This window comes from Halyomorpha halys, unplaced genomic scaffold, assembly GCF_000696795.3.
Source record: "Halyomorpha halys isolate HHAL.00 unplaced genomic scaffold, Hhal_1.1 Scaffold12.1, whole genome shotgun sequence".
NCBI classification, from domain to species: domain Eukaryota; kingdom Metazoa; phylum Arthropoda; class Insecta; order Hemiptera; family Pentatomidae; genus Halyomorpha; species Halyomorpha halys.
This window is the reverse complement of record NW_027109908.1, coordinates 2,464,844-2,478,726: the sequence shown is the minus strand read 5'-3', so window position 1 is coordinate 2,478,726 and position 13,883 is coordinate 2,464,844. Positions and strand designations below refer to the sequence as shown.

Sequence of the window (13,883 nt, the reverse complement as noted above, 5' to 3'; positions counted from 1 at the left end):
CTCTCTCTCTCTCTCTCTCTCTCTCTCTCTCTCTCTCTCTCTCTTTATTTTATTTTTTTTATATCATTCGTTTTATTCACCTGTATTGAATTATCAAGTATAGGTACATAAATTATATTGTTTGTTAGTAAGTTAATTTAAAACGAATTAAATTGTGTTGTTTTTCATAAAAAGATATTTTCGAAAAGCATTAGGCCTTGTACAACTCTAAGAAGATGTAACAAACTACTAGTAAATAAACTTATGACCTATTATTAGGATTAATCAAACACAGAAAAACAAACCAATGAAAAGAGAAAAAAACGTAAACAAGAAAAATCTGGATTTTAAACGATTTCAGAATAATCCACTTCGTAGACACATCATATACATAGATATACAATGTTAAAGTTTTTATTTTTTTTTTCTCTTTAATTTGGTTGTTAACAGTTCCAAATTAAGAAAGAATCGATTTTAATAAATCGAAACAACAATGATGTAACTCCAGTCGCTACAGCCAACACGACTATCGAAACACCGCAACTAAATCCCACGGCAGTGGATAACAAGGCTATTAGTGGAGAAGAATGCTTGGCTTGGGTCCCAGACTAATAGTGTGTGAGCGGGATATATTTTTGGAATCCTTTCATTGCCTGGATCAGTGACATTGGGCCCCTCTTAGCGATCCTTGTGGTCCTGTTTATTTCTGAAGCCATCACTTGTTCCAACAGGAGCTGTAAGGAACTGATGGAATCCGAGCAAACAATAGCTTGTCTATAGGATGTGGAACAATAAATTGAATTTTAAATAATTAAGTATTCTGTTCTAAATATAATAGTAATATTACATACCCGGCTCAGATAATTTTTCAAGGTTTATTAACTAATCAGATATCGGTCAAAATAATTAATAAAGCAAACAAATTGAAGTTTTAATTTAATTAGCCATCATCTGGACTACAAGGAAGATATGAAATAAAATTTAAACTAAATCTAATTAAATCTACATGAATACATGTAAATAATAATGAGTACCGTAAAAAATTTTTAACTTTCTCTTACCCGCCCTTCTTTGAGTTGAAATTAATTATAGCTCATTTAAGAACATTTTATTTTAATCACTGTGGCAAATATTCTGGCACTAATTTTCCAAATGAGCCTTTTCCTTGGTAGGTTGACCTACTCCTATTTCAAATTTTTAGAGAAGTACTATTAATAATATTTCTCGTAAAATTTTAACATTTCCTTTTTTTTCAGTTTGAGAAAAATACAAAAATATACCAGTTAACTAAAATTTACAGTGTGCTCTAAACCACTTTATGTTGCTATGTTGTAATAGAATCAAAATTGAAAATATTAAGAATAATTTTATGGAACTGGTGTTCCTAATAACTGAAAAGCTCATATATAGGTTAAGTGGGATTAAAAACTTATAAAGAAGCATTGATTCAGGGGAGAAAAAAAAAAATATATATATATATATACTATGAACCATAGTTTTTTTTTATACTAACTGCTTTCGAAACTAAAGGAATTTCAAAGGTTAGTAAAAGATCGTAAGCTACAAAAAAATCTCAGGAAAAAAAATACAGTACGTTCTGCTGTCACCCTATGAGGAAGTAATTGAATTCTATAATTATTGTTGTTTTTTTGGTTCTTAATAGAGGTATTGTTTAAAAACAGTTATTTCAAACATTAATAAATATTATATAATATTAATAAAGTAGATAATATGCTCTTTTTATATATGTAGAGGGATAAAAATAAGAATATTAATATAATTAATCGAGTCCTTAATATTTAATTAAAATTTTTTTTCAAGGACAGATCCAACGTGAATAATCTTAATATAACCAAGAAACGGATACAGCAGTTTTTAAATAATTAGTAATATTTATATAAATTATTTTAAAGATGAGGATGAATACTTTTATACTTTTTCAAAAATTGATATAAAAAAATTAACTATTATAAATTTATGACTTTTTTTTTTTTTTTTTTTTTAATATGGGCTTAATAAATTAAAATAAAAACAAATTTAATATGCACTGACAATTTAAAAAAAACGAATAATCACCTCTGTAAGGGCCTGTTAATTATTGTTCTTTAGAGATCATTTAAGTGGATTGTTAATCTAAAAATTTGGTCAAAAACAATATTTTAATAAATGTACATTGAAGTTTACTTTTAGTTAAGTGATAATTAGCATCAATTAAGATTTTTATGTTAGTATATCATAAAAAAATATACAAACATTTGAAGAGCAATTGAAGCAAATTATCAAACTTTTCTGTAATATGAAAACAAATAAAAATTCCAGAAGAACTAATAAATAAATTAACAAAAAAAAAAAAAAAAAACTATTTAACCGGGTACTTTCTTAATAATTGATTATGATTCACCAAATGACCATATCTGCCTGTATTTCTTCTTAACTCCACATAATTTATTTATAATATTACAATTATAATTAGCAGTGTATGTGTGTGCTTAGTAATAGATACTATTGGATCATTATTTTTATCATATTCTGTATCATCTTGTTTTATTCTCATTATTATTTTAATTCAAAAATTAATTGTAATTTTGCAGCTTTATTATTCACTTCAAAATCCTTTCAGTTATTTTTGTTATTATTATTTTTAATATAATCTTTTTAAGAATTATTATTTTTTGTTTACTTTATTTTCATTTTAGTAGTTGTTAATTAAATTATTAATTGTATCAGTTGAGATCAATTCATATTGTTCTAGCTTAAAAATTATATATCCTCCACAGCGCTCTAGTAGTCAAAACTGTAATATTTACATTTATACTTATGTCTATAATTTTTATGTGTTATTTTGGCACCGACCGATATATGTCGTCATCTGGTCAGACCAAATATTATCAATTAGACCACAAAGAAGCTTTTAGTGCCAAAATAATCGTTTTGTTAAATTTTGTAATATTAACTTTTTTTTTTTTTTGGAAAAAGCCAAAAAACAAAATCACAAACTATGAATGACGTTTAACTAAACTATTCAGAAAGTTAGTTATAAAAGTTATAAAACAAAAATATAATGGTTTAAACATATTCATGGTGTAAATAACATTTGAAAAATCAACAGAGCTTGTGAAGAGTCATTACCTAGAAATAAACTTAGACAGAAAATAAAATGTACGCAATCAACTTTCTTAGAAGAGTCTTGGGTGGGGCCCAAGGACAGTTTGTCCTTAATTTGCATCTCGTAACTTGTATCTAATTGTTTTTATAATTAGTTAATAACATAGCTATCAACTTTTATAATCGATTTAAAATTATAAAAAGGACTAGCAAAAATAAAACGATGAAACACACTAAGATTAATCCAATTAATGATTTCGATTTATTTAATTTAAAGTTTCAACCAACTATGCTTGAACTAAGTTGCTAAAAAATAAGAAAGTTATTTCAATACATTACAACACTGTGTATTATAATGAATATTTATGATGTTATAAAAGTATAGCAACTTTGAAAACGAAAATTCTTTAACAAATAAATAATTGTTGACTAAAAACGTCTTATGAGATTTAAAAATTAATTTTTATCTAAAAAATGTTAATTTCGCAGACGTTGGTTTGACAAAATACAACTGCATCATGGTTATATGATTTAAAAGACTGATTTTAAAATTTAAAAATCTCCTACTAAATAAACATCTCGAAACATAACTGTCACACTAATAATTCCACTATTGTTATCGACAATCTCTAGAAGAAATTCAATTATGCCTTGATTCTTATAACTTATCATTATAATCTTAAGCCAACAAATAATAAAAATACGTTATAACTTCAAAATATCTCTGTAAATAACATAAGATTAAAATTTCGTCGATATCTCATTTTGTTGTTAAATGGAATTATTCTACTTACAACAGATCTCTTTAAGTCAATGAAATTACAGGATTTCTTACCTGAAACAAAAAATAAAAACATAAAATTAGTGATACATTCTCAATTGTTTAAAGGATGAAGTGTTTGTAATTAAGGGAAGGCAATCTGTTTACGAGACAAATAAGATTTTAAAAGGGTTTTCAATGAAAAGCCAAGTTTTTCTCATAAAAATCTAAATTTCGCTATTTTTATTCAATTTTTTTTCTTTTTTTTAACTTATGTCAGCATTTGTTGGAGTCTATGATAAATTTCCTAGAAGATAGCAACCAATAAGGAAAAGATACTCGGTAGAATCTGGCTCTGATTTTTCGAAATAAGTTCTTGGAAATTTCATTAAAGTAGCTTTATCTCTTCAGCTATCCAAGCAATTCCCAACATCGGAGAGCTAATCCAATGTCGATGAGATATAAAGGCTGAGAGGTCAAAACAACATTAGATACCTACAAGAATATGAGTACCAAATGTTATTTTTGTTCCAGTTTACTATCTCATACTTAAGTCCCTCTCCTAAAGTGTTTGAATAACTACTTGTAACACAATTCAGAATGTTTATTACTGTACTATTGTATTTATTATTATTTTTCGAAGGGGATGAGTGAGGTTATAAATATGCAATAACTAGAAAACAAATCGTAATCAAATACTAAAACAAATGCCCATATCGTAATCAAGTTTAATTTGATTCCTGACATGACCTTGAACAACTTTGAAATAACAGTTACTATTCACTGTTTCTGGCTGTTTGTCGATCCACTAATCTTTCAGGCAAATGAGTATAACTTAAAATAATAGATTGCTGCCTAACCTAAAACCTAAGTGGGCAATTGATAGGTAATTAATTCTACTTTAATTTATCATTACCGCACTGTAGTAACCACGTTTATACCTTAAAAAATAAACAAAAAGTTGTAGGAAAAACTGTGAAAACCATTCACTCTGCTACATACACTTTTAGTAACCCAATTTAGAAACTTTTTCCGGGGAGGGAGGGAGAGGGGGTAGGTTAAGGAGGGGAAGTTGAAGAAAAAACCTAGGCACGAGATAGCAAACCTAGAACAAAAATAAACCAGATAAGTAACTTTTTTTTTTTTCAATTTCATTTCATCTATGATCTGTATTTTCATATTGAATTTTAGCCAGGAATAGAAAGATTACTTATGAATTACATGTGGTACAAAAAGTGAAAATTAATACATTTTTGAAATATAACTCATAAATGTGCTAGGTTGCTACTTCACTTAAAATCTGGAGCAATTCTTTTTTAATTGCGCAAATCAATGGCAATAAATTAGGAAGTTACAAACAAGCTGGTATAAATTTTATGACTGAGTGCTTTGAGAACATGTAGATTTATCTAATAAAAACATTTATCTAAAAATCGATACTTCATGGTCAAAATAGGCAAAACTGAAAAAAAAATCCCGAAATTTCAGAAATAATGTATTTTTCAGTTTTCGCCTCTACTAAGAAGAGAATTTCCAGAAATTTATAAATTTGATCCAAGTCTGTTAAATTTGAGACCTAACTGGTGCCTGTAATCTCAACTTCGAGATACATTTTCTCAAAAAAATGGTAAATGAAAAAAAGTCCCAAAATAGAGTTACCCTCTAAGCTCGAAAAATACTCACTATAGGGTATTTATTAGATGTGTTGTAAAAATATATATTCATTTTCAGTTTTTTTACTTCATGTATTTGGCAAGAAATCTTTCCAATAATGTTTAAAATAATTACCGAAATTTAAGCTATACAGATTTTCACATTACCGATAGCACAAGTGTGCAATAACTAATAAATTAATTTATTAATATTGTAATCCAAGACAGAGTTAATAGCAACTCTTAGTCTTGTAGACGCCTTAACGAAACACGTTAGCAGCTTTATGATAAAGTTATATATGATACAGATAACTAATAAAAACTATTATAGTTTTAATCCATTAAAAAATCTAATTATTCTGAAACGTGTTAACATTGAGGCGGGGCGGATCAATGAAGGAAGTCCCCTGAGGGAAACCCCAAGAACTTTCTCGGCCAGTGTAATTGAAAAAATTCGCTTTCCATCACTAACCTAAGTGATTCATCGACAGAGGAAAGTGGATAGTTATTGGTTTAAGGTTTCAATAATTGAATATTAAATTTATAAAGGATGTTGGAATTGAATACTTAGACACAAACTGTATCTTTCATGCGACAGTTTTTGGGGTATAAGTATATATTTAAACATTTGACAAGTTTTATTTTAGAGTTTTCAAAACCCCTGTCGAACAGATCCGCTACCTTGGACTACATTTGGACAAACAATTAACCTGGAATCCTCACACCAGACTGAAAAGACAGGGAACTGCACGTCGATTTCGACTATTACAGCCCTTACTAGACAAACGGTCTAAACTTCCAACACATTACAAAAGACTGATCTACATGACTGTAATAAGGCCAATCTGGACATGTGGAGTTGAGCTTTGGGGCTCCACTAAACCTTCGAATTCCTCCCGTATTCAATCCTTACAATCCAAAATCCTTCGTAAAATAAATCATACTCACAAATAAAATCATACATAAAGACCTTAATGTTCCCTATGTAACCGATCTAGCCCGAACCAGATATCACTCCTTCCATTATAAACTCTCTAACCACTTAAACCCCTTAGTTTCTAATCTTGCATCCTCTTCCATTCCTGACAATCCTCCGAGGCGCCTGAAAAAAAGATGGCTAAGAGACCAGCTAATGTAAAATGTCATTTGAGTGCTACCAGTGGGTAGTTTCTCTATACGCCTGTAACACTCCAATTTAACTTAGATCAGATTTACTAAATGTATTATAATGTACAGTTATAGCAATAAATGCATATTTAAAAAAAAAAAAATTCAAAGATATTACTGTATAGACAGGGTTCTTTTTGTACTGCGGTCCCTCTATAGACTGTCCTAAAATTAGTAGGGTTATCAAAAGAATATGTCATAAACAGACTTAATTAACTTAATTTTGTTTTCTTTATCGATTCAATAAATATATTAATTAACTTTACCATATGAAAGATGTTATAAAAATAACCTGTATAATTTTTGAGAAGGACCTGAAAAAAATCCCAGAAGTACCCTCCGAAATGATTTAGATACAGCGAGACAGACAATATTTTCAAACAAAGCAGAGCGGCCACATGAAAACTATGCGATGCCATGCAAGTATTTAGCCTGGGAGAACGCCAAGCACATGTGGCCAACGCGTCAAGAGAACGCACTCTTGTCGACTCCCTGCCAAGAATAACATTCCTCAACTTGCCAACATCTTTCAGTATAATACTTCCAGAGCCCTTTCATTCATTAACCTACATACATACAACGCTTTGTTCCAACTTAAATACATCAAAGTGGACTACATTATTTATGTTTTGAATAATTAATATAATTTATTTTCTGGCATCTTTCCACTACTTTATTGTCTATTATAGTATTTCTCCTTCTTCATATGGATTCCTCTATTCGTTACTACAATTATTAGATTTATGTAGACACAACCGGTCTCAGCATCGCAATATACTACAGATCTTTCCTTATCCGATCATAGTTTCACTATAATTCCATATCATCCACCATCCGTCCCTGCAATAACCTAGCTTTAAAATCACTTTAAATTCTATTTCCTATTCACCCATTTCTCTTTTAATTTAAAATTGACTTTTTCCATCTATATTCATTAATAGGTGCGTGTATGTATAGTAAGCTAAATATGTAAGCTTCATCTTCTTAATTTTTTTTTTCATTGTAAGACAATTTTTTGTTAATTTTAATATTATACTAAAGGTACGTTTCGAAACAAATATTTTATATTATTATTATATATGAAAAGGATCATATGAGAATGCAAAACGCGATACCATATTTACCACGAGTAGTAATTTGCTCATGAACTAAGCAATATGTAACTGCCCATCGAACCGCAGCCTTTGGTAGATCTTTCCTCATCAGCTCCTCCTCCCTATGGAATTCTATTCCCTCCTTTATTCGTAGTTCTAATACCCTTCCAATCTTCAAATCACGTATCTTCGACTACCTTCTGTCCACCCAGTTCCGGAAGAATAACAATTGAAAGTTTCAAATAAGGTTTATATATTTTCTGTATTGAATGTTTCAGATTTTAATTCATACTTGTAAATATGTATATTAGCAGAAATTGTACCTTTTCATTTATTATTTTTAGTTTAATTGTATTGGATTTTTTATCATTTTTTTCTTTTTATTTAATATCAGAAGTTAGTCATCTTATGTTTTAAGATATGACATATGGTTTTATTTTATTTTTTCTATTCTTATTTTATATATTCAGTTAATTATTGTTGTTCATTTTTATCTTTTCAAATTTATTATATTTTATGTCATTTTATAATTTAATTTTGTATTTTAATTTAAGGCTCTAAAGCCTGATTTTGATGCCTGTATATATTATATCTTATATAGTATATACTAAGGGATCAATCCCAGAATAAAGAATGTTATTATTATTATAGCAGACATAAGTTATTATGGTCATTACTTGATACGAAAAATTATTTTAAGAAAATTTGTTTCCTTTAGACATTGGAGAATTATGAGTATTTTTTTTACCGAAGAATGACTTTTAGAAAGCGTAGTTCGTAAATAAGAAGATAATACCAAGATGATGTACTCCGTCAGACACTAAACCTGATAATGGTGGTTAACCAAACTTCGGTTTATGGCACAAAAACATAAAAGGATTTTATGATGGATAATAAATTGAAATCGAGTGGCTATAGGAAGCAATTTAAAAGTTTACTACACGAAGTAGAGAAGTAAATGGTTTAAAATTTTTATGTATTACATTTAACTTAATCATCGAGTTACAGCGCAGTTTAAGGATTTCCGATCAGAATTTCTAAAATGTGGGTCAAGGGAAGACATAACTCACGAAGACGAGGACTTGGAATCATACGGCGACTTGAGAGTCCTTCAAACCGAGACATTCGAGCAACAACAACACAAGGTTAATGGCATGTTTATTATTTCAGTCTTGTGACATGTTATACCTTCCCTGCATTCTTCTTTCCTTTGTATTTTTTCTTCTTCTTCTTTCAGCAGAATACTTACATTGTTTTCCTTCCAGGGGCCGGTAACATCCAGAAGAGAAAAAAAGGAATCACGGCCGATGCGCGCTCGTCCATACAGCACTACATAAGAACCATCCGCTACAAAAAGTGAACTCTTCACAAAAGACAGGTGTAGCACGATTGTGACAGTGGAACAGCGAAACGTACGTGCCGGGCGGCCCGTGTTGGTGAATGGGTGGCGGGGCATCGCGTGTCTGGGGACATGGTGGGCCGTTAAAGCAGTCGTGTCCTGGACGATATCGCGTCCGAGTTGTGTTATTGCCTTCCGACGCCATCAGCGATAAACCGGATTCAACTCGGCGCCTGCAAGAGCAACGCTTTACGATTCTTTATTGGTCTGTACATGTATACATATACCAAAAAGTAAACAATGTATCGTCGGAGTTACGTAAAAAAAAGGGGCTATGTATACATTTGCAAACTTGCAATCTTTCAAACTTTTTTTATAAAGTAAAAATAAAGGTTTCAACTTTAAAACTTCGTGTACATAACTTGAAAGTTCATCGAAGAAGGCAATTTATCTTTAAATTTTGCATTACTTAATATGCACGAAATTTAAAGGTAGTAGTCCATAATTCTCAATGTCACCGCTGTTTTAAGCAAAAATTTGTAGTCATATCCCTTGGCTTATCCAGGCATAAAATATCAGAATGGAAGGTCAAGGAGTGTATTTTTAGGCACCTTAACAACATAGTTTGTAAAAAGTAATTTTCACACGTAATATTGCATGACAAACCGTCATAAACTTTCTTGCCAGGAAGAAACTAAGTAGTAAAGAATGAAACCTTGTCATAGTTAAAGTTTTCCAATAATGTAATCAATTATTTGCTAAAATTACAACATACATAATAAATGCTTTCTCACCTCTGTCAACATGGTTCTAGTTATATTATGTGATGGGTCGGTTCATTCGTTATTTTTAGTATTCTACTGTTGGCAAAAACAAGCCGAAATTCGAAAATACCATCGCGTAGAAATAACATAACCGGAAACACTCCTCAAAAAAGTTAACTTGATAATGTTTTAATTACCTCGACTAAATAGCGAATGACATTGAAATATCTTAAGATTCTCAGACGTGTATATCTGATGTATGTATATATGTGATATCAAGAACAAGATAATTAATATTTAATTAATGAAATTATTACTGATTCTAGATTTCTCCCTTTATCAGTTCCCACGTTTAGCAGGGTAGACTGTAAACAACAGCAGACCAGCAATAAGGAAAGAGTACAAACATTTTGTACATCGTACGTTGTACAGCTGAATTCAATGAATTATATTTGCAATTTATATTATTTAAATGATGAATAACAAAATCTTGTAGCACACTGGCATGAAAGGCAACCTATATACAATCTTCCTCAAGTTTCTCTTTAACTCTAAATTAAACTGTATATGAGAGAATTCAGGTGCAGTACGTGGTAAGGAGGTACTTTTGCTAGACCAACGGTTGTGCATGGTGGTAATTTGTTCAAAAATGCGCTCAAAAGCTAGATTTTACTCATAATTAAGTGTTCCCATTTTACAGAGGTTGGTTGTGCCACAAGTAGGTCCCCCCATCCCAGGATCGTTTCACTGCCGATATAACACACTAAATAATTATATGCCACAACTGGACTCGAACCCGAATTATAACGAGACTTGATAAGAATAAATTAACCCATATGACCCCTAAACATCTTTGCTATTTATTACAGAGCATACTTATATTATTTCGTTGTTTTCTTGAGACATTTTTAATAAAACATTTACGACATAATGCTCATATAAAGTTACCACACAGATAGGACGGAGCATCTTAATAACACACAGACCAGACTTCGACCAAGGACGAGGGACGAAGATTTAAGCCCGTAATAAAAGTTTGAGCTTAACGACTTTGGTAGAATGTTAGCCGAGGTATCTTACACAAGATCAGATCTCTATCCGCTCTTTTAGGGACCACGTTGGGTCTCCCTTTACGACCAACAATCCTCGTAAACTTCTATGACTTTTGTCTGCGAATGTTTCAACAAATCGGGTTATATCTTAATCTGACCGTTTTATATTTATGTACATATCTAATTCCCGATAAAAAAATTATTACGTAGAATTTAGAGGTTTGTTATTGACCGTGTAAACCACTTAGACTATTATGAAGTTTTTTTTAATATTCTAACCATTTCATGATTTTATAGTTAAAAAACCTTAGGTTTTCTTTAATATAATTTATTTAAAAGATTTTTTTTAAATTTATTTTAAACATGAAAATTAAAATCTGTACCGCTACAACCCAGGAAGGGTCTAGACTAATGCTTGTGCAAGGAGGTGACCCAAGGAGGGCTCCGGAACCCACAGGGTTGATTCACGGCTGCAGAATGACAGAAAACAATTTTCTACCCAGCAGGATTCGAACTCGGGTCCTTGGAGTTGGTAGCATCGTGCCTTACCATAGCGCTCCCATTTTAAGAATTGCTATAATTTGATAAATAAAGTTTCGGAACCTTGACATCCCATCTTGAGACTTTCACTGTAAATTTCCATTTCAATTTATTATAGATTAACACTACATTACTTCCAAATATATTAATTAATATAAAATTCTTTATCCGCATTTTACTGTCATCTGTCATATTTTAAAAAATATGCCTACTGTCATACATTATAACTAGGGTAGTGAAAAAGAAGCATTGTCAAAAACTAGCTAAATACCTTAAGTATTGTATACATGCTGAAGAATATTTTGACTTGTACTACTCGAAACACCTTTGCTGACAGTTTTTTAAATCTATTCTATATAGATATAAAATGTCTTGGTGGGACAACTATATAGATTTTAAAACATTTAAGGTACTTATTGCACTTCAATAAAACTCTTATCCTATTTCCTCAATTTTTTAGTTTATACAAAATTTAACACCTCCCCAAAGATTTTTAATCATCATTCTGGAGTTACATTTTAAAGTATATTTCCAGAAACACAACTATATACCATAAAACTTTGAGCGTGATTAAAGACGAGATTAATAAAAAAAAGAACATACAGAAAATCTCCGAACTATATTTTTTATACAAAATTAAGTTCTGAATGAATCTTGGATTGTTGTGCATTTATAATCTGTTGGTAATTGTTGGTAAGAACCAAAAAAGTAGTTCCTTGAATCTAAAAACAGATCTTAAATTTATCAAATGTCAGTATTCTTCCAAAGCTTAACAAAAGAAAAAAAAATGTAATTTAGATTGTGGAATTAATGTCCCGATATTTAAAAAAATATTAAAAACCAAACGAAAGTGCACAAGAAAAATATATATAATAATTACTGAATGGTGAAAATTCGTAGGAGCAATAATTTTAATAAAATTGTAGCAAGAAATAAAATCAGAACAATTTTATAAGAAAAGAAAATAATGATGGTAAAAAAATCTAATGAATCTTTTATCAAAATTTAATATATCAAATACAAATAAATTTTTTTGGATGAATAAAAATTTTACATATAAAATTTTTTCAGTATACTTATGAAAAATAAGTTAAAATTTTTTTTTTTTTTAAATATTTGTGAAATATACTAAAAATGTATACTAATAAAATTCTAGACCTAAAAATTATTCAGTCTATTTCAAACTTTGGATTTTTCCCCAGTCAAATAGTTGTTATAAGTAAATCAACATTTACAATAAAAAATTGACATGTGACACTCCCATAATAATTTTCTAACTGGATACATAAGTTGACTTTTTACAGAGTGCCCCTTACTCCTTGTATTATATATTTGTATTCTGTAACCATATATAAAAATAAAGAGGTTTGAAAATAATAAAAAATACCCCTTACTCCATTAATATTTGAAATCTTAAAATTATTTTTTCCTATTTTTTTATTTATAAGTTCATAATATTAAAAAAAATTATAACTTATTTTAAAAATATATTTAACAATTAACATGAGTCAGAAAGATTCTCTCTTTTTTATTAAATGTTTCTTTATTGTCAGCATTCTATAATCTTAAATTATAGGTCATTGATGAACCATCAAATTTTATATAAATTTCTATTAGTACAGTTTGTACTACTTAAAAGTTATTTATTGGTTCCTAAGTATTTCAAATAACATTATCTTTTTATACTATCCCATAGTGCTGAAAAAATACAATGAAAGGTTTATTACAAACCGACACGAGCACTTTCCTTGGGGTCGATAAGACATCTGCTGAGCTTAGGCCTGCTGAATCAGCCCATCTTCTGCCTACTATTGCAAAAGCCACGTCAGGCATTATCGCTAAAAGTGCAATCAAACAGATAACAAATGCATAAAATTATATACTCTTGCCGATTTTTAAATTAAAAAAACATAAGAAAATATATCTTATAAGAGATTTAAAATAATTCCGACAATACCTCCTTGGCCGATTTACAGGTTATCCGATTATCCAAGCGAAAAGGAAATTCGTTGTTACACATCCCAATATTACATATAATTGGATCAAAAAGTAATACCATTTTTAAATGAAAAAAATCAATAAAAAACGTAGATTTATTTTAATAAAAAACACAAAGAAACAAACGATACCTAACAAATAAAACACAATGGAAAATTAAATTTTAAAAACTGATAAATATTACAAAAAATAAATAAATAATGCAATTTATTTGTTTTTTCTGTCCTAGTTAACATTAAGCCCAATTATTAAATGTGATATTTTTATAAAGTTAAAATAGATTTTAAAGATAAAAATTCAATAATTTTAATACAATTTTTTTGTATCATATGGTGAATACAGAAAGTATAAAACTATATATAAAAAAAAAAATTATATAAATAATAAAATGTTGATTGGTAAAACTAATAATTATTAAAAATACATAAAATTC

At 29.4% G+C, this 13,883-nt stretch overlaps 1 protein-coding gene across 1 annotated transcript in view; it reads right to left on the bottom strand.

Moving 5' to 3' along the window:
• The window catches only part of Kdm3 (Lysine demethylase 3), a 497,450-nt gene that overhangs the window by 155,244 nt on the left and 328,323 nt on the right, over window positions 1-13,883 (bottom strand). The gene's annotated exons all lie outside the window — the stretch shown is intronic.